This window comes from Nyctereutes procyonoides, unplaced genomic scaffold (assembly GCF_905146905.1).
Source record: "Nyctereutes procyonoides isolate TBG_1078 unplaced genomic scaffold, NYPRO_anot_genome, whole genome shotgun sequence".
In the NCBI taxonomy this organism is placed as follows: Eukaryota; Metazoa; Chordata; class Mammalia; order Carnivora; family Canidae; genus Nyctereutes; species Nyctereutes procyonoides.
In genome coordinates this window covers 13,199,254-13,223,407 of record NW_026575128.1, presented here as the reverse complement: position 1 = coordinate 13,223,407, position 24,154 = coordinate 13,199,254, and the positions used below count along the sequence as shown (strand labels likewise).

Sequence of the window (24,154 nt, the reverse complement as noted above, 5' to 3'; positions counted from 1 at the left end):
AATAAAATACTTAAGTGTAAAAAAAAAAACACAACGAGGCCCTTAGTGTAGAATATTGTAAGGGCCCCATGAAGGGTCCCGATGGTGAGTGTCCAGGGGGTTCCCTGGGTCATCAGGACGTGTACTGAAAGATGGGAGCTGAGTTTGCCTTGAAAAATGGGGTAAGAGGGAAGCCAGAGGCTGAATGGGAGCCACCGAGAGGCCTACTCAGCTGGAGTGGAGCCCCTCGAGGCTGACAGTTGGGGCCATAAGCCGCAGCTGGAAACACACTGAGGCTTGGTGAGACAGGCAGTGGGGACGTGTGCTGGCAGGGGATGGAGATTCCTGGTGCGGCCCCAGAAGGAGCTTCACTAGACATCTCTCCCAGCCTCTCCCAAGGTGCGTGCCTCTGCTTTCAGTGACGAGGAGCTCGCTACCTCATTGGAGGATGATCTGGTGGTGTTTTCTGGAAGAATTTCCAGGATAGAGTCACCTGGAGGTGATGGAGGGATGCGCATGGATCGGTAGAAGGTCAGGGAAGCCATCGAGAGGCCATTTCCTTCCTCATGTGCCATGAGCTCCGTGCCAAGGCCCAGTGTCTCAAATGGCCCTCTCTTCTGACCAGCAGTGGGTCGTTGGGTTAGTGTTGAAGCCCATTAACTGTGCATAATGTGTATATGGGGGCCCAAGCTCTGGGCTCAGACAGCCTGGGGGCCAAATCCCAGGCTCACCCCAGCCAGCCCGGTGCCTTTACACATATGGCTTCATCTCTCCAAATCCCAGTTTCCTCATGTGTAAAATGGGCATAAACACCCCTAGTTCTCAGAGTTGTAAAGCAGTTGGCCCACAGTAGTGGCTGGAAGATAATGGCCAGCCTACAATGGCAGCTCCTCCTCACCCCATCCTTATACAACTTGTCTCTACCTGGGGGTCATATGACCTCCTGTGGTTTCAGTCACAGTCTGTGGGCTGACAACTGTAAGCCTCCATCTGCCTCTAGAACTTTCGGGAGCTGTACACGGGCTGTCTCCTTGTTGGTGGCTCATAGATTTGAGACCAGGAGCATGGGCCAACTGCCAGAGTTGTTTGAGTCTCCAGTTCTCTGGTTCCCAGGTTTGCAGGCCTCTGCTTTCCTCTCTACCCTGTTGGCCGCAGCAGACCAGAGTTCACCCCCTCACGCCTGCCGGTGCCCCCCATCCTCTGAGGGGATAGTCAGTGTCTGGGGAGACAGGACTGTGTCTAGCTGTGCAAGGGGTCGTAGGAACAGAGTGAGCCACCTGTGCCCCTGAATAACTAATTGCCCACTCCAGCTCCTTCACAAGCCTTGGGAGGTAAAATAGCATTTTTAAAAAAAAAGATTTTATTTATTTATTCCTGAGAGACACAAAGAGAGAGAGAAGCAGAGACACAGGCAGAGGGAGAAGCAGGCTCCATGCAGGGAGCCCGATGTGGGACTCGATCCCAGGTCTCCAGGATCATGCCCTGAACCAAAGGAAGATGCTCAACCGCTGAGCCACCCAGTCACTCCTAAATAGCATTTTTATAATCATTTGTCAGAAGATGATGCAGAGGTCCAGAGAGGGAGTATGACTTGCCTAAGCTCACAAGCACAGAGCTGGCTCCGGGACTCCCTCGCCTTGACTCTGGGCCAGGCCTCTCTGCCCTGTACCCATGGGAGGGCTGTCTGTGGCCAAGCAGGCACATGAGGTTGCCTCCAGATTCCAGGAGAGCCCCAGCACTGGGTGCCCTGGAGGCCATGTCTCTTAGGCTACCCCTCCACTCTTTGGGCCATCTTCCTTTGGGAGGCTTTCCTGTGTCCCTCAACTCAGCAGAGCCTCAGGAAGGGGTCTGCAATTGAGCTTTTGTGCAAGCAGAGCCGGGCTAAGTCAGGACTGCAGTGTCTTGGGGCCAGTTCAGGCCCTCGAGCCAAGCACAGGATGTTCCAACGCCCATTCCCGCAGCCCCAACCGGGAGCAAGGTACCTCTCTGTGCCTCAGTTTTCACAGACTTAAAATGGGCACAGTCATAACAGTACTTAGCTCACTGTGTTGTCAAGAGGGTCAAATGAAATAATCCACTTAAATACCCAGGAAACATTAGATATGACCACGATTTACTTCCTCTTGGCCAAGAGAGAGGAAGACAAACGCTTTACAATGGGGTTGGCCTTGGGGAAGTCCACAACCTGGGGGCTCCGCAGGGGGAGAAGGTGGCCATGCTCAGCTCCCCACATGCCTGGGCCGAAGTGGGAAGAGGCCAGGCTGCAAACAGCCCCCTGCCCAGCTGATCCCCAGTGATAAATCACGACGGTGTTTTTAATGATTATTTAAAGCGCTTGGCTGAGTGCCCACCCTGGAAGGGCCACCTCAGCCTTTGTCAGGCCGTGGCGGGTCAGAGGGAAGCTTGCACATCCCTTCGTGAGGGTGGCTTCTTTTATTCCATTATTTTCATAATAGACTCACTGACACAATATTATTCTTGGCCCCAGCTCAGACCCTCTGCTTGTGTTCAGAGGCAACAGGCCGGCCTGGCCAGGGAACGGCGAACTTCCCACCAACGGGGTGGCGGGCACAAAGGCTCAGCAATTTCTCGTCCGCCGGGGTGTTACTGGCGGGGTGAGGAGGGAGGGAGTCTTGCTGGTTTTAGTGAACTGCAGGCCTGGGGCTGGGCTCCCTCTACTTAGTGCCGAGGGGACAGAAATGAGGAAAAGTAGCAGAGGGAAGCAGGCTGGATATTTTTCTGGGTTATCCTTTCATTAATTTAGCAAACGTTTATATTGAGCACATGGGCTGGGCCTCGTCCCTGCTGTATACGTGGCCAGAACCTGGAAAGGCTTTTGAGGCGCAGCTAGAACTGTGGTTGTCAAACTGTGCTTCATGGAACCCTAGGGTGCCTTAGAAGGTAGGAAAGGAGTGATGCTCTAGGCCTCTGGTGGCGTCCTCAGACCAGGCAGCCCATTTTGTTTGACCTTCTCTTTGGGTTTCTTTGTATGATTTTCTTTGAAGAACCGATTCTGCTGGTTAAAAGAAAACTTTGAGCACCGCTGGTTAACTTCCTTGTTGTACAAAAGGGGAAACTGAGGCCCAGAGAGAGCCCAGAGAGACAGATCACCAGACGTTGGTAGAGTAGAGACCCATCCGCTGGGCCCCAGGGGTGTGAGGAAGCAGATCCCAGAGGTCAAACCATCAGAGACCAAGAAACACTGCTCTGGAAGCAAGCGTGCAGGTGGCGCGCCGGGTCAGGAGTGTCTCATGCATGAGCATCCTGTCCAGGTGTGTGTGGGGCCCCCCAGAGTCTTCCTTGCTTCAGTGCAGTTACAGGGGTCTTGGTGGGCAGTCAGCAAGAGCATCACCGGGGGGCATCCAGCTGCCCTGCCCAACCTTGGGGGTCAGCTTCCAGAAAGTCCCAAGGGAGGAGGAGCCGTCCAGAGTCGGCACCCTTGGACCACTGGGGAAGACGCTGCTGGGGGGCGGTATCTATCAGGCAGGGTCCCAGGAAGACACAGAGGGCGCCCTCAGGCCCGTTAATGGAGGTGTGAGTCCTGCTTCTTTAAATTGTGCTAAAATGGACATAAGATTTACCATTTCACCTATGTTTAGGTGTACAGTGCGGTGACATGACGTCCATTCACCCTGTGGGGCAGCCATCCCCACTCTCCACGTCCAGAAGTGTTTCCTCCTCCTGGACGGCAGCTGTGTCCTGGTGAGACGCTGAGAGCCCATGGCCCGCCTGCCGCAAGCCCGCCCGGGGGGGTCCCACTTCCCTCTGCCCAGGCCCAGGCACAAGGTGGGGCTTTCCCAGGTGTGCGCAGGTTTAGGGGGAGCAGCCCGCGCTGGTAACCCAGAGGCCATCACCTGCCCTAGATCCGCCGAGGGGACGTGGGGAGCGGCCTGCGGGGCCCGGGGTACGGGGTGGGAAGGGCCACGAAAGAGGGCAAGCTCCGAGGCAAGCCCCTGGGAGCCTCAGAACTGCGGAATTGTGCTAAAATAAGCCAGGGAGGTAGCGAAACTTAAAACTCTCCCGTGGCCCTTTGTGCATGGTATGTGAATGGCCGTGGGAGAGGGTAGTGGACGGCCGTTTCCTGGGTAGTGGACGGCCGTTTCCTGTCCCTTGCCCTCTAGCAACTTCTCACACTCAGTGATTTGATTTGCCTGCAGATTTGTTTTGCTTTGTGGCATATGATCTGCGCGCTGCCAGGGGCCCCCTGGTGTTGGATCCTGCCTCCAGGTGGCCTGTGCCGCTCTGATGTCCCAGTGTGGCAGCGTCCCTGACTTGGGCCAGCCCTCCCGCCCCCCGAGATGCAGAGTACCCTGGATGTGGAAGAAAGGGCAAGGCGGAGCGGCCTGTATTGAACTTTTCACAGCTGGGCTGAGGAGGTATCTGTGTCTTAACTTCCCTCCCACACCCCCCGGGGCCGTGGCATCTTCGCTGTGCCCGTGGGACCGGCTTCCTGCCGCAGCTCCCATCACCCCGCACACATGGGATCTCTCTCTCCCTCCTTTTACTTCCCAACACCCTTGAATATTCCAGGGCCAGCCTGGCCATCTGAGAGCTTTCCCTCCGCACCGACTGATATCCTGCTGCCCTAGGGCCTGTCTGCATCCCCCAGGTGATGGGTGAATTCTGATTTTCTACATCCGGGGTGAATCCTCAGGGGATCCTAAACCCTTGCAGCCCTGACTGCTTGGGATGGGTGCTCAGGTGGGAAGCAGGCACTGCTGAGAGGCGGTACACCTGGGTTCCTTCTTGGTCTCACCTTCTGCCCGTGTAATAAAAATTGTCACGTGCCAACTACTTTCTGGGAACTTTGCACATATTTAATTATCACGATTACCCTGCTTGGGAGGCATTATTCTCCATTTGAAGAGAAATTTGAGGTGTAGAAAGGCCAAATGACATTAAAGGTCGCAGAGCTGTCTGCCACAGAGATTGCATTAGGCAGATCAGTCTCCAAAGCTCTTTCCAACCAGTTCAGGAGGCAGTGGGTCCCTGGGCCCTGGAGGTGAGTAAGCAGAGGCTGCACGGCCCCCTGTCACGGAGAGACCATGGCCAAGGAGAATGTTCCTTCTTGTCCTGAGCCGCCAAGATTCTAGGACTAGGTCTTGGCTAGGTCTAGGTTCTGATCTGGATATTTTCTTTCTTTCTTTCTTTCTTTCTTTCTTTCTTTCTTTCTTTCTTTCTTTCTTTCTTTCTTTCTTTCTTTCTTTCTTTCTTTCTTTAAAGATTTTATTTACTTATTCATGAGAGACACAGAGAGAGGGGCAGAGACACAGGCAGAGGGAGAAGCAGGCTCCATGCAGGGAGCCCGACATGGGACTTGATCCCGGGTCTCCAGGATCAGGCCCTGAGTGGAAGGCAGATGCCCAACCGCTGAGCCACCCAGGCATCCCTGATTTGGATATTTTCTAATTGGCATGAGCCTCTTGGGAAGTGTGGCTGGCCCGGGCACCTCAGTGAGGTCTAGCCCTTGGGTGGGGGTGGGGAGAGGGCAACAGGGGTGCAGAGAAGGGTAAGAGGATGGTGCGCTGGGGGCAGCGACCAGGTAATGAGTTCACCTCTTCCCTTCCTGTTCTTGCAGCTTTTTCCTTGTTTCCCGGGGCTGCCCTCTGAGTCCAGGATGGGCAACAGGTCATACTCCAGAGATGCTGTGGATTCATTTCCAGACCACTGCAATTAAGCAAATATCACAATAAAGCAAGTCAAATGATTTTTTTTGGCTATAATGCATATAAAAGTTGTGTTTACACTATATTATAGTCTGTTACGTGTGCAATAACATTATGTCTAAAATACAATGTAGGTACCTTAGTGACAAATATTTTTTAAAAAAGATTTTATTTATTTACTCATGAGAGACACACAGAGAGAGGCAGACACAGGCAGAGGGAGAAGCAGACTCCATGCAGGGAGCCCGATGTGGGACTTGATCCCAGGATCCTGGGATCATGACCTGAGCCGAAGGCAGATGCCCAACCACTGAGCCACCCAGGTGCCCCAAAATACTTTATTGCTAAAAAATGCTAGCCACCATCTGAGCTTTCAGTGGGTTACAATCACTGGTCACAGATCACCATGGCAAATATAATCATAATGGAAAAGTTGGAAATATTGAGAACTTCCAAAATGTGACACAGAGACGAGAAGTGAACAAAGGCTGTTGGAAAAACGGCATTGGTAGACTTGCTCGGTGCAGGGTCACCACAAACATTTCAATTTGTACAACATGCAGTATCCGCAAAGCGCAATAAAGCAAAGCGCACCGAAACGAGGCATGCCTGTAGTTAAAAATATATTCGATTCCAAACAGAAGTGTCATCAGGGCTGCAACGTGCTCTTTACACACTGCAAGGGAACAAGCCCAGGGCAGGGAGCAGGGGTGCCAGGTTTAATCTTGTTGCTGCTGCGGGTTCGTGGTGTGACTTTGGGCAAGCTTCCCCGATGTTTAATGAGGGGCTGGGGAGGCTCACTGCCGAGGACCCTCCGGGTCCTGATGTTCAGTTTTCTGGGTGGGGGAAGCAGGCTTGCACGTGTGTGGAGTGGCGGCTGCAGCATGCAGCCTGTAGTAGAGGCAGGGTGTGGTGGGTGTTGACTCGGTTTCCCCCTGCTCTTGCCAGCCCCCAGACTCCCATTCTAGCTGAGCGTCTCCCAGTGTCCTGGGCCTCAGAAACTGAGTGGGATAAGAAATGTTGTTTCAAGCTGCTTGGGGGATGATTCGTTATGCAGCTATAGGTTATTAAAATGCTTCTACGTCTGGGATCAGATGGCAGGGGTGGCCTGGTGGCTGGCTGAGGCCTGAGGCCACAGTGGCACCTGGTCACATGTCTCATCATTTAGGAGGCCAGCCTGGATTCTTCACATGGGTGGGAGCAAGAGGAGTCAAGCCGCCATGTGGTGCTCTGCTTGCATCACGTTTGCTAACAACCCATTGGCCAAAGCACGTTGCGGAGCCAGCCTGGACTCAAGGGGTGAGGAAACAGGCTCCATCCCTTGATGCCTGGGGAGGAATCTGTGGCCACTTTTTGCAATTACAGAATGCGAGGCTCATGTGCGAGCTCCCACTGCCCTGAATACCCCATCCTTCTCCACTTCCTCGCTCTTAGCCTCTGAGTCTGAATCCACATTTACTGAGCACTTGCTATGCGGCAGGTGGCCTCCCCATTACGGCTCTAATTCATCGCTAACAGCAGCCCTCGCGAGGAAATCTACTTCACCGGGGAGGCATGGAGGTTCGGAGAGATCAAGTGGTCCGAAGTCATAAAGCTGGTAACTGGAAGAGCCAGGACTCAAACCCAGGTCAAGGAATTCCAAGTTTGGTGTTAGTTTTACTTTCCCTATCAGGGTGCCCAGAACTTTCTATTTAACTTGTTCTTTTTCACAGACACACAGGCAGAATTTGTGGAGACTGGTCCCTGGCTGGGTTCTCCCCCAGGAATCCCTGCTCTGGGATTGCTGGTTGGCGCTGAAGGGGATCAGTCTGGGGCAGGAGGTTTGGGCAAAATGAACAGACTCTAGGGGGCGACAAAGGCCAAGGTGCCTTCTCATTGCCGCCCTCAGTTCTTCCATTGCCGCCTTCCTTGCCTGTGTCTGTTCTCAGAGAAGAGAGAGAGGCTGGCCATTAGGAAAAAAAAAAAAAACAAACCATTCATCTTCAGGCACTAAGAATCCAGGAGAGGAGGGAGAGGGGAGGGAGGGAAGGAGGAGGAGAGACAGAGAGGGAGACAGAGAGGAGGAGGAGGAGGGTCTTAAGTGATGCTGTGTGACCTTAGCCAGGTCAGGTCATCTCTCTGAGCCCTCTTTCCTCATCAGTAAAGAGGGGGCATCTTATGGAGTGGTTGTGAGGATGGCATGAGAAAACACGTGTGAGTACTTTGGAAACTGTTAGGTGCTGTACCAATATTCGTGAATGCTGTTGATAGTGCTACAATTATTAGGTCACGGTGGGAGAATCTAATGCTGGGAAAGGGTGTCGTGCCCAACAGGTGCTAATGACACATGTAACCCCCCATCTCTAATGAGCAGCTTTGTGTCAAGTGAAAACTGGAGTTTCCTGGTAGTAAGAGGTGACATGTGAGATGCCTCGTTGACCTAATTATTGGGGTGGGGGGAGAGTTGCCACACTGCAGGTACATAATCGAGAAAGATAACTGATAACATGCAGTTGTTCCCACAATTGCTCACTTCAGGATCACAGTCAGGGTCTGAGGGTTTACTGGAAAATCTACATCTGTGGAAGCCCTGAAGGTCATCAGCAATTATGCAGAACGTCGGAGTGCTGCTTTTTTGCATCCCAGGCATACAAAATTTATTTCCTTAAAATTAAAGTATGATCTCAAGACATACCGAAGCATATTAGCATTTCATGTGCATTTTTGCTTTGGATAAACACACAGTTCTCCTCATTTCTCCATTAACCACATCTATACCGCTGGAGGTTAAACAGCTTTTTCTTGAAAGTTAGAAAAAAGCCTTTGACAGGTAGGTGCTTAGTGTCTAAGGTATAGGACTTGATGGATCAGTTTGTCAGACCCACCTCACACCACACGGGAGATTCTCTGACCTATTCAGGAAGACCGGGCAGTTTTTACTGCCAGTCATGGCACTGGCTGGTGCATGGCGGGCCGTGTCCTGCACAAACGCTAACTTGTTATATGCATCACAATGAAATCTTTTTTTCATTTACAGCAGTAATTAGGGATCCAAATTTAAGTTAACAACCAAGTCTGTGTTATTAACATAAAACACACACCTGAAGTCACATTGCTTCAACGTGACAACTGTCTGATGACTTGCTCCTGCTCTTGGAGGCTGGACCCCTTCTTGCAATGTACATTCTGAACCCAGAAATTCTAAACTGTAAAGAACAAATCTCGGCTGTGCTAGTGGTTGAGAACAGTGGAAGTGGCCTGGTGTAGCTTGTTGATACGAGAGAGAAAACCAAAGGTCTTGAGCAGGGCTTGATTATACCTAATGTATTAGAACAATTCGGGATTGATACTTGAGGGACTTCTGCCTCTTTTGAAGGAGGGATAGGCTATGCCTGCAATGCTTGTAGCCGCTGCCAGGTGGTGGTAGTGTCTCCAGTGGCCTAAGAGTCTGAACTTTCTCCATGTGGTCTATTAAGTGTCAGAGACTCACAGGTGCATAGAGCCAGTCACTGCTCCATCACCCACTAAAATCAGTCTGGTTTGAGCCATGATTCTGGCACTTAACTACCTGTGTGGTCCTGGGTAGTTAACTTTCTCATCTGAGGAAAGAGGGATAAAGTAGTGCCTTCCAGGACTTGGACATTTTGTATTTGTAGAGCACTTCCCACCTTACCAGGTGTCCTCTGACGTGTTTCTCCAGGTGCCTACACAACCTGGCATGAGATTAATGTACTACAGCTCCACTATGAGCTCTGGGGGGCAGGGAGCATGATTTCTACTGGACCAACCCCTTACACTGGCACATTTATCGATTCATATTTACCCAGGAGTAGTAGCTATATTTATTGAGCATGTATCCCTCTCAAAACCAGTTGTTTGAATCCTCATGGCATCCCTATAATATCAGTATCATTTTTATACCCATTTCACAGAAGGGGAAATCCCCAGGGTTATAGGAAACTTAAATGAACTAATGAATAACACCTGCTTAGCACAGTGCCTAGGACATAGCAAGCGCTCGTTATTTATAGTGATTATTTACAGATGAGGGGAGACAGGCCTGCAGACTGAGAGGTATAAAGCAGCAAAGCACCGGAGAGGGGACAGTTAATTCTTCCTGGTGAGGGATCCAGGCAGGCTTTGCCGAGGAGGGGACAGGTCAGCTGGATAATAAAGGAGGTAGGGATGGCAGGGTTGTTGCTTGTTTTCCTAGTTTGGTTCTTCTCTTTTCTTTCTTTTTTTCTTTTTTCTTTTCTTTTTTTGAGAGAGAAAGAATGAGTGCACATGCACCAGTTGGAACGGGGAGGGGCTGAGGGAGAGGGAGAGAGAGAATCTTCAGCAGGCTCCACACAGGGCTCGATCTCACTACCCAGAGGTCATGACTTGAGCCGAAATAAGAGTTAGATGCTTAACTGAGTGAGCCACCCAGTCACCGCACTTCTCTTCTTCCTCTTAACAATAGGAACACCCCTCCCAGATTTAGCAAGACACATGGCCACCTAGCTAGAGATGATGATTTCCATGTTTCCTTGCAGCCAGTGAAGCCATGGGACTGAGTTTCTACTTCTTAAATGTGAGTGGAAGTGAAATTGCTTGCCATCATTTCCTGTGGTGGGAATGTAGTGTGGGTGAACTTGCTTGGCCATGAGGGGATAACAGAGCAACAAAATACAGGGAGAAACTCACCAAGAAAAAAGAATGAACTCAAATAAATACAATCAGAAATGAAAGAGGTTATAACTGATATCACAGAAACACAAAGGATCATATGAGGCTACAGTGAACAGTTATACAACAACAAACTGGACAACCTGGAAAAAACTGACAGAAATGCCTGGAAACATACCGTCTACCAAGACTGAATCAAGAAGAAGAGAAAATCTGAACAGACTGGTTACTAGAAAGAAGAATGAATCAGTAATCAAATATCTCCCAACAAACCAAACTCCAGGGCCAGGTGGCTTCCCTGGTCAGTTCTACCAGACTTTCAAAGAAGAATTAGAATTAGTCATTTTCTTTTTTTTTTTTTAAGATTTTATTTATTTATTCATGAGAGACACACACAGAGAGAGGCAGAGACACAGGCAGAGGGAGAAGCAGGCTCCACGCAGGGAGCCCAATGTGGGACTCGATCCCAGAACCCCGGGATCACGACCTGAGCTGAAGGCAGATGCTTAACTGCTGAGCCACCCAGGCATCCCAAGAACCAGTCATTTTTAAACTCTTCTAAAAACTATGAAGGAGGGAATGCTTCTAAACTCATTTTACAAGTCCAGTATTATCCTGATACCAAAACCAGAAGGATGCCCCCAAGGAAAGAAAATTATAGGCCAATATCCCTGACGAATGTAGGTGCAAAAATGCTCAACAACATATTTGCAAACCAAATTCAAGATATTAAAAGGATCATATACTATGCTCAGGTGGGATTTATTCTAGAGATGCAAGGATGGTTCAACATCCACAAATCAATGTGACACACCACGTTAACAAAATGAGTGATAAAAATCCTATCATCATCTCAGCAGAGCAGAAAAAGTATCTGACAAAATTCAACATCCGTTTATGATAAGTAATCTCAACAAAGGGGATATACAGGAAACATCTCAACATGATAAAGGCCATGTATGAGAAGCTCATAGCTAACATGATATTCAGTGGTGAAAAGCTGAAAGCTTTTTTGTCTTAAGTTAGGAGGTACGAACTTCTGATTATAAAATAAATGAATCACAGTGATATAAGGTACAGCATGGTGGCTATTGTTAATAATAGCATATTGCATATTTGAAAGTTGCTAAGAGAGTCGATCTTAAAAGTTCTTATCACAAGGAAAAAAATTTTTGTAACTATGGATGTTAACTATATTTATTGTAGTGATCATTTTGCAATATATAAATGGTGAATCCTTACGTTGCACACCTGAAACTAATGTTATATGTCAATTATAACTCCATTAAGACGTCGTGTGCAACTGATGAATCACTGAACTCTACCTCTGAAACTAGTAATACACTACATGTTGATTAATAGAATTTAAATAAAAAATAATTAAGATTTTTGTGAAGTAGGTCACCGAATAAAATTAAAAAAAGGAACCTGGGTCCCTGGATGACCTGGGGGAGCATAGCTATCCCATTCACCTTGGATCACATGCCTGTGTCCAAACCATCACCTGAGAGAGACATAAACTGCTACCCTCTTTGAACCACTGTGTTGTTGGCTTTCTTATCTGAAGCCTCTTAGTCTGAACACTAACGAGTACAACGGGCAGAGAACAAGGAATACTCATAGGGCACAAGAGCATGTCCAAAGATATGAAATGTGAAAGAAGTTAGAAAATTTTAGGAAAATATTTCACAGAATATTTTTGAGGACCAAATGAGAGAAATGTATATAATTGCTTAGTACAGTACCTGGCACATGTTAAGTTCTCAATAAATGAAGATCATTTTTTTTTTCCTGTCTGAGGTCAGGTTTTTAGGGCAACATCTATAAAATAGGAGTAATGTCACCTGATGAAAATGGAGGTCTAGACCTTTTTATTATTATTATTTTTTTATTCATGAGAGAGGCAGAGACACAGGCAGAGGGAGAAGCAGGCTCCATGTAGGGAGCCTGATACAGGACTTGATCCCAGGACCCCGGGGATCATGATCTGAGCCAAAGGCAGACCCTTAACCACTTAGCCACCCACCTGCCCCTGGACCTTTCTGTTTTAAGACAGTATGAATAACTTGGATAAATTCTATTGGGAGCAAGATTTAAAAGAAAAATAATTATTAAGGAATGCCGGAGTCCTCTGCCTTCCCACTGATTTCAATAATTTAACAAAATCTCCAGTGCTCTTCTAGGACTCAGCTCTAGGTAACATGGATCCTTCTCAGTGGGCCCTAGAAGCATTAGCAGGTCCTTGAAGGAGCTCCATATTCCATAGGTGGGTTTCTTGGTGCTTCTGCCTCCGAGATAAATCCTCATACTGGCCCTGTGAGGCTCTGCGCCAACATCACGTTCGCGGAGACCTTTGGGCAGACCTGATTCTCTGTGTTAACAGGCATCTCCAGCAAGCTTTACCTTCCCTCCTATTACTGGTGCAGCATTCGCTTTCCCTGCCTGGTTGCGAGCTCTTCCAGGCTGGGGAGCAGGAGCAGGTCACATTTGTTGCCCCGGGACCCCACAGGGCAGAGTAGGAGCTCGGTTCAACTTTGCTGAATGAGTGAGATGTTTTTGGGGACACAGGATCAGTGGGGGCAGGAGGAGATTTTAGGGATGTTAGAAAGTCTGATGTAAAAAAAAAAAAAAAAAAAAAAAAGAACATGCTTCTCATTCATGCGTTAGTGCCCGAGCTTTGTCCTTTAGGCACGTGAGTCCTTCTGGCCTTCTGAAAACGCTCTTTGGTGGTGGTGGGTGGTCAGGTAGGTGGAAGCCCACCGGTACTCAGGCCTCGGTTCTAACCTCAGCTCTGTACGGACTTGCTGGAGAAACTTGCTGAGATGCAGAGGCCTTTCTCCTCTGGGGTTCAGTTCCCTCAGCTGTAAAATGAGGCCCCCAAACCTGCCTCACAACAGTGTTGGGAGGATCAAATCCATGTGTAAAGAGCAGCTCCGTAGGCTTCTGCAGAAATCTGAGTGCTCTCAGTTGTGTCCTGTTAGCTGCCCCCTGTCCCTGCCTCCTCCCTGTGAGGTTCAGATTGTACAGTGATCAACGGTGTGGAGTCAGGCATCGAACCTTCTGGGTTACTGCAACTCACTAGCTGTTGACCTTGGACAAGTCAGCTCGCTTCTCTGTGGTCCAGCTTCCTCATCTGCAAAATGGTGAGCGCTGACCTTAAGGGGTTTTTGTCAAGACTAAGTGAACATGATGTATAAGTACATATTTATATATTATTTTATTAATATTTCTAATATTAATGAAATATATATCCCATTTTACATTATCTATAATATATTGCATTATAGACAATACCATCATCATATATAGGATGTATTTATATAGATCTACAACTTACAGTAGTACCTGGCATGAGGTAAGCGCTGCATCAGTATTCCTCAGTGTCTGACCTCTCTCCTGGTAGAGAGAGGTAGGTAGCAGGAGGGCAGCAGGCATCTGAGATCCGGAGAGGGGGCCTGACAGAAGGGGAGGCCCAGTGGGAGATGGGGGGCCCTGAGGGCATGCTCTCCTCAGATCTTGGGAATCTCTGCCTGCTGGATTCACAAGGAATTTGCTGCTAAAATTAATGAAAGAGCCCAGGTTTGCAAATGACTTTCTTTTAAGAGACGCGGTGTAATTCTAGATGACCTCTCCAAAATACAGCTCTCCAACTCCCCTGGCCTTTTGCAATGCCGGCCTGGGCATCCGGGAGAGGCACGGGCCCTGAGCCTGCACCAGGGTTTGCGCAGCACGCCTCAGCCCAGGTTATCTGCGCCAGCAACCCCCCTCCTGAGGCAGTGAACCATTGCTTGTTTGTATTGAGGTAGTAATACGGCTGAGAACTCCTGGAATGGATAATGCAAATCCCCAGATAATCCCAAATTCCATATTAGCCAGTCATTTTCACTTCCCTCTCTGCAGCTGAGCCTGTCCCAGAGCTTCCTGATGGGGGTCCGATTACCTTGCCGGCCTTTTCTGCGCAGGGACATTAGCACGTAGCGCCTTGGCACCAGGTGGGTACCTGGGAATCGCCTGTTGGAGGAGGGACAGTGTGGGCGGCTGTGGGGGCAGAGGGCTCGCGGGCTGCGCTCTGCACCCAGGAGGCGGTGGGTTCTCGGGGAGGCCGCGCAGCCCCGCCAGGGCCAGAGCCCGAAAACTGGGCAAAGGTTGGCAGACAGGGAGGGCCAGCTAGAGGGCACAGAGGGCTCAGAGGCTTAGAGGGTCAGAGGTGAGAAATCCGCACAGTGCCGTGGGCGCTCTGCCCTTTAGGCCGCATTAGAGGAAGGCAGGAGGCCGGTTGGCGGAGGGGAAACCATCTAGTTTGGGAAACAGGGGGCCGGGCTGCCCTCGATGGGTCTGTGGGGCCCTCGCAAGTGTCTTTCCCTCTCTGAGCCTCCGTGTTTGGCCACTCCCTTCCCCATCTTCCCCGAACTCCAGACCAATGGGTTTTGCTCCCGCGGCCCAAATGTCGCCTCTGCTAACTTGCCAGGACCCAGGGGTGGCGCTGGCCAGGGGCCACTGCCCTTCCTCTTCCCCGGTGCTCTTCCTCCCTGCCCCGCGGGCTCCTCTCCTCGCTCATTGTCCTCCGGTTCTCGGGAGCCGCTGGCGCTCCCCGCTCCCCCCTCCCCTGCTCCCCCCTCCCCCCCTCCCCCTCCCCCCCCAGCGGCCGGGGCGCGGGCCGGGCGCGCGCTGGGTGGTCCGGGCCGGGGGCGGGCGGTAGCCTGCAGGCGTAATTGGCATGCACGCCGTTGTAGCTGAGACCGCTTAATAAAGCATTACATATCTCACCGCTTCCATATTTCATTACCTCACGCGGAGCCCGTGAGAGGGCCCTAATGGGAGTCAGCTGTGTTTTTACTTTCTGTTGTCGGCCGGGGACGGGTTTCTCTGCGGATTCTTTGAAATGAAATAATGTGATGCACGCCGCGATAAGGGCCGGCCGTAATGAGGCCCAGGCCGCGGGCGGCTGCTATTGCTCCAGGTGTCGCGTATTTGGGCTCCGAGGACGGCGAGGAGGAGGGGGCGGCGCCGAGGAGGAAGGGGAGGGGAAGACGCGTGGGGGAGGAGAGGGGGAGGAGGGGGAGGAGGGAGAGGAAGGGAGGAGCAGAGGAGGGAGGACGGGAAGGGGGGAGGAGGGAGGCTGGGGAGGGAGGAGAGGGAGGAGGGGAAGGGAGGAGGGAGAAGGAGGAGGGGTAAGAGGAGGAGGGGGAGGAGGAGAAGGGAGCAGCCGGGCTTGGGAGGGGGCGGTCCTGGCGGAAACTAGGGAGGGAGGAGGTCACAGCGGGATGCGGGAGAAGGGGACAGAGTCCGAAGGCCAGAGGCAGGGCCAGTGCCTGGCTGGAGAGCCAGCAGCCAGCTGGGGGTTCAAATCCTGCTTTGGCCCTGGCTGTCCCTGTGATCCCCTTGCCTCCTAATGCTTAAGGGGTTGCTGCGCTGAAACAAATGAAGTGGATTTGTAAATAGGAAAGGGCAGCATCCCATATATGGAAAAAATGGAATTCTTTATTGTGACAAAGGAGCTGATGCCCTTTGAGCAGCCCCTCCGGCCGCAGCACCTGCCAACAATTTCAGCAGCCTTGCTGCCGAAGTTCTGTTACCTTCCCTTTACAGAGGAGGAGACTGAGGGTCACAGAGGTGACAGAATGGCTCCAAGGCACACAGTGAGAAGCTGAGGACAGCCGTGGGCACAGAACCAGATGGAGACAGGAAGAAATGGGGAAGGACATAAAGTTGGGCCACTACCCGTGGCTCCCCCCACCTGCCCCCAAAATTGGGCTTTCCTCTCCATCCCATGTTATATAGGCCACCTGGCCTGGGTCTGAGGCTTTTGTCTTTCTCACTGGGATGGAGCAGAGAGTAGGCTCATGGGGACAGGAGGTGGTGTGGGCCCCGGGAGGTGGGGCACTCTGGCTGCTGGGGAGGCCGGGCCCAGAAGGCCCCTGTTCTGAGTACTCTCTCTTGGAAATTCTGTAGCCACAGGCCCTTGAAGGAAAGGCGACTAACTCAGACCAAAAAGCAGCTCTTCTGTGACTCCTCCGTCTCCATCTCTCTTTTCTTTTCCAGAAAATAAAGGCTCCTGGAGGAGTCTTTTTTTTTTTTTAATTTTATTTATTCATGAGACACACAGAGAGAGGCAGAGACACAGGCAGAGGGAGCATCGGACTGCATGCAGGGAGCCCAATGTGGGACTTGATCTGGGGACTCCAGGATCAGGCCCTGGGTCAAAGGCAGACACTCAACCACTGAGCCACCCAGGTGTCCCCTGGAGGAGTCTTCTATCTTCTCAGAGTCTCTCTCATAACCACCCACTCTCTCCACCCCCACCCCCACCCCTGCATGGCCAGGGGCAAGTTTCCAGTCTTGCTTCTAAGCCCTCAGGGCTCTTAAAATGCCCCCCAACCCTGCTGGTTGGCTCAGGGCTCTGCTGCTCTCAGGATGTCCAGCTCCCCAAACAGGCTGTGCAGGGCCTCCCCCAGCAGGGTCCTCCCCCAGGCCCAGGGACCTGCCCCCCCACCCCCAGCAGAGCCCAGGGACCTGCCCCAACCTCCTCAGCTCTGTCTCACTCTCTAGCACAGCCCCTGCGAACTAGGGGGCTCATCTCTCTGCAAGGTCATCACCAGGAATAGCTCTGCGCCGCTTGTTCACTCCGCTCCTGTCGCATGAAGTGCCCTCCTGCAGGGGGCCCACCTTTGGAGTCCTGCTTGCTCTGGGCACCTCAGCACAGTCCTGGGCACCCCAGGAAGGCTTCTCTCTGAGCCCTCCTGGGCTTCTCCTCACCCCACCTGCCATTTCCAAGCTGGATAGGCTCTTCCGTCTCTGAGCCTCGGTTTCCCTATTTGCCTGACGAGGGGGCAGGGGTCCTGATTCCTGGGCCGCATCATCTCATGAATTGACCCGACTGGGTGTTAATTTCTTCTTGAAGTAGAAACAGTTTTAGATGGTGGATGTGTCGGGTGGGAACTGTATGGGTGTGCCTACCACGGGCCGGGCATCGTCCTGGCACTTTCTATGACTTGTATATGTGCATTGCTTGGGGTTAGGGAGCCTTAAACAGAGAAGCTGGATTTGAACTCTAATCCCTGAGCCTGTGCATCTGCGCATTTGGGTACACGTGTGCACACGTGTGGATGTGCGTGTCTGGGTGTGCACATGTAAAATAATGGCACTCAGGGTTGGTGGTTCACTCTACCCCTCTCTAAACTCTCTTATCTCCAGGGGCCCCTTGAGGCGGGGGGACGGGGTGATAAGGATGTATGGACACAGACAGACACACAGCTGCTAGGACGTGTGCCCAGGAGGCGGGAGGAGGTGCTCCTTTGCCCAGGGAGCCGGTCGGACCCTCTCACCGCAGGGTTCTTTACGTTTGACCTAACTTTGGCAGTGTTGTGTCACAAATGACCCTCTTCCCTACATCCTAACTTTCTGTGCACAAGGCTTATTTCGGAGCCTTTGCTTAAGCTGGTTTCCATCTGGAATGCTTTTCCCCGATGCCCACCTGTGGACGTTTACTCATCCTTTATAAGACCTGGGTCAGATCTCCCCTGTCCACAGAAGCTGGCCGGACTCTGCTCAGAACCCTCTTTTAGAAGGTTCCATGCCATGTGCACATCTCTCTGGTCCAGCCTGCAGTCTGTCTCTCTGAGATCCCTGTCCCAAGACCATGAGCCCCTGAGAGTGGGGCTGAGCCCCACTCTGGGTCCAGAGAGAGCTCATGAATGGCTGGCCATGCAGGGCGGGCTTGGAGGATCACTGAAGATGTGTGCAAGTCCCCACTCACAGAAAGAGTGCAAAAAATGGCAGCGCGTAATATCGTCATGATTTATCACCGAGTTCTTGCTTTGGGCCAGGTTTTATGTCGCAATCTGTCTTTTACTGAATTCTCACGACGTCTTTATGGGATTGATGTTACAGCCCCATTTTACCCATGAGAACACTGAGGCCAAGGACAGCTAAGTAACAGCGGGGGGGCCAGAGCTCGCAGTGGCAGAGCCAGGCCCAGATCCAGTCCTGTGTGCGTGGGAGGCTGGTCCCTTCTGCAGGCTTCACTGGATCAGATTGCTAGCGGCTTGCTTCCCTGTTCCCTGGGCCTGTCAAGCAGGGCTGCTCTATTGATTAACATGCAAATGATTTTTTGAGAGAGGGCTCAAGTGTAGTTTGGTCCCAGCCAGCCACAGCTGAGATTTGCAACCCAAGCCCCAGCCCTCGCCAACCGCTCTATCAGGTTTTCATCTCTAGAGTGATTGACGGGTATTTTTTTCCCTCTCTGACCCAGAACGCCAGGCCTCCAATACTACTGAAATGTTTGCACAATCTTGAAGCATTTATTTAAAAGTTGCTTTTCCCCAAAGGGCCCGGCCTCAGCCAGATCCTGAGCCAGATCCAAAAAAACAAACAAATCCTATCTTTACAAGCTCCTCAGCTGGGCTGCGTGGGGCGGTGGGGGTAGGGGGTCTCCTGGGCCCACCTTTCCCTTGGCTGGCTGACAGGCCCGCCCTGGGGGCGAGGAGCCCGCCTGCCTGTTTACAGCCCTTTCCAATTCGCGGGCCAAACAGGAAAGGGGTGGGGGCTCGGGGAGGGGGCGAATGTCAGCAATCACAAATAACACAGTTGCTCCTCAAAGCAACAGGCGCTGGAGATGTGATGGGGATGTGGCTGGGTGGCTTTCTTGAACCAACATGACCAACTCAGGCCCCGGCCCCCCAGCACTAACCGAGCGTCATGACCGGGACAGGGGTCCCCCACTAGGCGTCGGAGCTCTCAAATGCTAGGCCTGGTTGGGTCTGTGGGCTTGGAAAAGTCCCTTCTCTCTGGCTTCAACCATTGTGGGACCACAGAGGTGGCTGAGCTCCAGCTCTGGGCATGCTCTGCCGCTGAATAATGCCCATTCTAGACTTTTCTCTTGGACCAAGCAAGGGGAAGAGGAGAGCTCCCATTTACGGAGGGCATTTTGTGTGGCCGGTACTGTGTCTGGCACTTTATGGAGATGGGCTCATGTACTTGTCGCAACTGCTCTGAGACTTCCTCCCTGTGAGGAATCCAAGGCCAGGGTAGGAACACCAGGTCGGACGGGCTGGTCCCCCTCTGTCTCCTGGCCCCTATTGGCAGAGAACTGTTGCCGGGCCGAGCGCAAGGCCTACTTTGGGACGTGGCCTGTCTTTTTGTGCCCAGTACTGGGACGGAGGTGACAGAGGTGCTCTGCAGAGGGGGAGCCTGAGAACTGGCAGGTGACAGTCTTATACCAGCTTCTCATGGCTACCCAGGGGCCAGCTAGCCACTCATGGGCGAATTGAGGCCTGTGGCTGGGAGGGCCCCAGCCAGTACCCTGGGGGACGGCCTCAGAAGTCAGACTCCAATGTTTGAATTTTTATCCAAAGCCCCCCTAGTTCCCACTGGACGTTATCCATCCCTGAGGTGGGCTGTCTGCTGCCTGCTGGAAGAAATCAAACCTGTAACGGCCTCTGTGCCCACGTCCCTGTCACATGGACTAGGCATTCCCACACCTATGGCTCGGCCTTCTGGGTACTTCCTGTGTCACCTTGGGCAGGTCTTTTCAGTGTCCTTTACAAAAGGGGGCCCTTATGCCATGGGGACTGTGCTCTGTGACCACGAGTCCAAGCTGATGTATGGCAGGTGACTGCCACTACTGCTGTTTCCAGTCCGGCCGGGTGCTGCTGTGGAGTGACCTGTCGCTTGACTGGCTTCTCCTCGCCCCAGCCTCTTGCCCACTCTGTGAACAATCCGTGCTAACTTTGGGCCAGGGAGATGATCTCGAAACAGTTGTGTGCACAGGCCGGGAGCTCTGGGAGGAGGCTCCACTTCCCCCATCTAGGAGCTCTGGTAGAGTGGGGCCCTCCTGACCTCGCCCTGCATCTGCAGAGCCTGGAACCGAGCGGCACCACTAAGTACATGTTTATGAATGAACACAACCCCAGGCAAGTTCTTTCAGTTCTCGGAGCCTCCATGTCTCATCTGTAAAATGGGGATAATAGCACTACTTAACTCATCTCTTTGTAAAGATTAAGGATAACAATCCACAGAAAGTGTTCAGGGCAGTGCCCGTTGTATACTGATGATGATCTCATGGGCCCAGAAAAGTGGAGTCTCAGTGAAGGTTCAACCCCACACAGCTAGGAAGTGGCAGGGTTAGGAATGAAATTCAGGGTTGTCTGATTCTAGACTCTGAGAAGAGGTTGCAGACTGACCCACGGCATCTACTTTTTTCCCCTATTTAGGAGTCATAGAACCTCCAAATTTTAGTTGAGCACGTGGCCAGCAAGAATAGGCTACTGTTTCTAGTCTTTCCTGTGGCTAGCGGTGGCCGTGTCACGGAGTTCTGGCCAGTAACTGCAGTTCTGTGTGGAACTACCTGGAAGTGTCCTGAAAAGGAGTGGGCAGATGCATCCCTTCCCCACCATACTCTCCGATGGTTGGCATTACGACCGAGGAGTGATAGCACTAGTCATCAGACATCTAGGATCATGAAGTGACAGCAGGAGAATGAAACCACACATGGTATCACAACCGGACAGAAGGAACTGGGTCGCTGACAACCTAGGATCCATCATATCAGTCTGTTCTTGAAGCCAAAGAGAAACTTTACTCTGCTTAAGCCACTCTTGTTTTGAGTATGAACATAATCCTAATGAATTCACTGCTTCTCATTGGTGGACTGTCATAACTAAATGTCTCCTGCCATAACAGTGATCAGACTGTGGCATTTTATTTATTTATTTATTAATTTTTTAAAGATTTATTTATTTATTCATGATAGACTTAGAGAGAGAGAGACAGAGACACAGGCAGAGAGAGAAGCAGGCTCCATGCCGGGAGCCCGACGCGGGACTCGATCCTGGGACTCCAGGATCACGCCCTGGGCCAAAGGCAGGCGCTAAACCGCTGAGCCACCCAGGGATCCCCCTAGACTGTGGCATTTTAAAAATGATCTTTGTCCCCAGGTGAAGCCAGGTGATGGCAGGGATTCTGATTTCTCACTGCTGGTCTCCACTGACTGGTTCCTGCTAGGCACCCAGCTGGTTTGGTGGTTCTCAATCATGACAGCTTAACTATGCTGAAGCCCCATTTCCCAGAATTCCCTTCCCTGCATGGTTCTAGATTAGGAGATACTTTGGTTGAGATGTGGAAGGTGGTAGTGAAGCAGCAGCCATATTTTGTGCGTGTGTGCAGGGCCCAAGCTCAAGGTCTCTCACTTCTCTGCTGGCTGGGCTTTGTGGGCTCCAGGGCTCCTCCAGCTCTTGCCCCATCTCCTGCTTCAGCGTCCCTGACTCCTGGACCTGCTGCGTGTGGTGCTTCGTGTGGAGAAGCACCAGCTTCTCTTAGAGGACATCCGGCCACTGACCTCAGATGCTTAGGGTGCTGACAATCCTCGTGGCACTAGTTGTCCTTCTTTCTCCTAACTCACAGTAGCTTCGCCTGCCCTGTGGCCTTCAGGTTCTAGACCAGACATGGAAGCATGCAGAATATCTAACCAGCTTCCATGATTGCGTAAGGTCAAATCCTTAAAATAAATTCCTTATTCTATGTATCTTCTGCTTCTTTTTAAAAAAAGATTTATTTATTTTTGGGATGCCTGGGTGGCTCAGTGACTGAGTGTCTGCCTTTGTCTCAGGGCGTGATCCTGGAGTTCTGGGGTCGAGTCCCACATTGGGCTCCCTGTGAGGAGCCTGCTTTTCCCTCTGCCTACGCCTCTGCCTGTCTGTGTGTCTCTCATGAATAGATAAATAAGTAAATCTTACAAAAATATTTATTTTTTATTTGAGAGAGAGCCTGTGCATGTGCAAGTGGGGGTGGGGGTGGGAAAGGGGCAAAGGGAGAGGGAGAGAGATAATCTTAAGCAGATTACCCACCCAGCATGCTGAGCCCAAAGAGAGGCTCGATCCCATGACCCTGAGATCATGACCTGAGCTGAAAGCAAGAGTTGGATGTCCAACTGACCAAGCCACCCAGGCGCTCCTTTATGTATCTCTTGTGATCAAGTCCTGATTGAACATAGGTATCAATACATATTTATTAGATGAATTAAGAAATGATTTATATGACAGGTGCTCTGATATGTGGTACTCACTATGGACATCTGTCTCTACATGCTCGAAGCAGCTGGAAGAAGGACTTAGGTCCAAACTCTAGGACCATATGTTTCCTCATCCTCAGGGACGCAGCATGTTCAATTATGTCCAAGTAGAGTTTGAGGGAGCCAGAGGGAGCCGGGGAGAACATAGGTGGGGCTGTGGGGTAAGTTTTGGGTGGCTTGGATGCAGGTTCCCGTCACTCTGACAATACCTGTCTCTGCCCCAAAATGGGACCTAAGGTAACATCTGCTTTTCCCATCAGTCTTTGTAGAAAAGACAAGGAGAAGCACCTTGGTTAATGTATCTGATTCTTTGATTTCATTTTCACTTAGAAGATTCAGGGATGTTGTTGGCTCCTTATCATGTCCAGAGAACTCTCCCCCAGCTCCCCTTTCACCTCATGATAAAGGTCAAGCCCCTTAAATCTGTGTATGAGACTTTCTGTGACCTCATTACTTCCAATGGGGTTCTCCTTGAACCACAGCCTCCTTAATAATGTCCCACATCATCTGACCTTCATTTCAGTGAATTTGAATGAATCAGTTTTGCAGGTCTGTGCACCTGTAAGTTCTCTTCAGTTATTATGTTGCCATCAAGAGCCTCAATTTTTAAGATTGACCTCCCCCCTCAACCCAGGTCAGGAGGCCCTTCCTGGAGATAGGGGAGTTAAGTCCAAAGTTTATATCCCTGAAGAGAGAGCTCTTTGTCTTTTCATCCATCCACCCACCCATCCACTCATCCATCCATCCATCCATCCATCCATCCATTCACTTATTTATTTTTCCAGTACTCTCTGATTTTACTCTGGGCCAGGCCTTGCACTGGGAGCTGAGGATCTGGAAATGAAATAGATCCCCTGCTCTTGAGCAGCCCATTGTAGGATGGACAGTCTCATTTTCCTGTGGCTTGTTGGGGCTATATCATTTATCCTAAAGCGCTGCTAATGCTCAATACACATTATTTTTCTTCCCTCCCTTTTCCTTATGACTCTAAGGTCACTCTAGTTGAGCACCAGGGAGATGCCCCTCAGAATTGAGACTTTCTCTGGTTCATTTTGGTCAGAGGGACGACAATACCGTTCTGAATGTGTCATCCTTTCCTCAAGAGCCTTTGGGAATTCCTGCACCTCACTGCTTATGGAATAAGGTGCAGATCTGTTAGTAAGGCAATCAGGAAATCCCAGACTTCTTAACAGAATCTCTGTCTCTTATCCATCCATCCACGTGTCCATCCTCCATCCAACTGTCTATCCAGCCACTTTTCACTCAACAAACACTGATGTCTTTTCTTACCTTCTCCTACTTCTTTTCTTTCTCTTTGTGCTCGGTATTTCTAAATGGCCAACTTCCTTGGCCTCATGCCTGTGTGGGCAGGCTCTTCCTGTTGCATTGGGATGAGGCTGCTGCTCCCCTTCCTTGCCTATTACTTCCTACTTTTTCTTCAAGGTCACTTCCTCCATGAAGCCTTGTCAACAGTCTTCCCTCTGGGTTTCCATTCCTAATGGCTGGTCTCACTATGGGACCTATATTTCATAGCACTGTTTTTCTGGGTCTTTCTGTGGCACACTGACCTCCACCTCCACTCTACCAGGGTGGCCTCTGTGTACAGTTGTTTAGGTTGCAGGCTGCACCAGAACACCCAGCTGGGGGCTGTGCCCTGATTGGGGTCGCCTCTGCTCACAGGAAAAAGTGTTCCCCTCCTCACCCTCCCCCATTTCATACAAAGGTACCTACTCTCCAAGTGATAGGTTCAAGTGGCTGAGCCCACACACCGGGGGTATTTTTTCTGTTATCCCAC

General features: G+C 51.1%; 1 long non-coding RNA gene across 2 annotated transcripts; it reads right to left on the bottom strand.

Annotated features, from left to right (window-relative positions):
- Nucleotides 1–5,243: 5,243 nt before the first annotated feature.
- Nucleotides 5,244–15,290, bottom strand: LOC129520733 (uncharacterized). Of its 2 annotated transcripts, none has more exons than XR_008666659.1 (4): nt 15,079–15,290; nt 14,233–14,303; nt 13,638–13,848; nt 5,244–5,646 (listed from the first exon to the last, which is right to left on the bottom strand). It is a non-coding gene; the product is annotated as an uncharacterized LOC129520733 (long non-coding RNA). The 2 variants fall into 2 exon arrangements; XR_008666658.1 differs by lacking the exon at nt 5,244–5,646 and adding an exon at nt 10,704–13,425.
- Nucleotides 15,291–24,154: the final 8,864 nt, after the last annotated feature.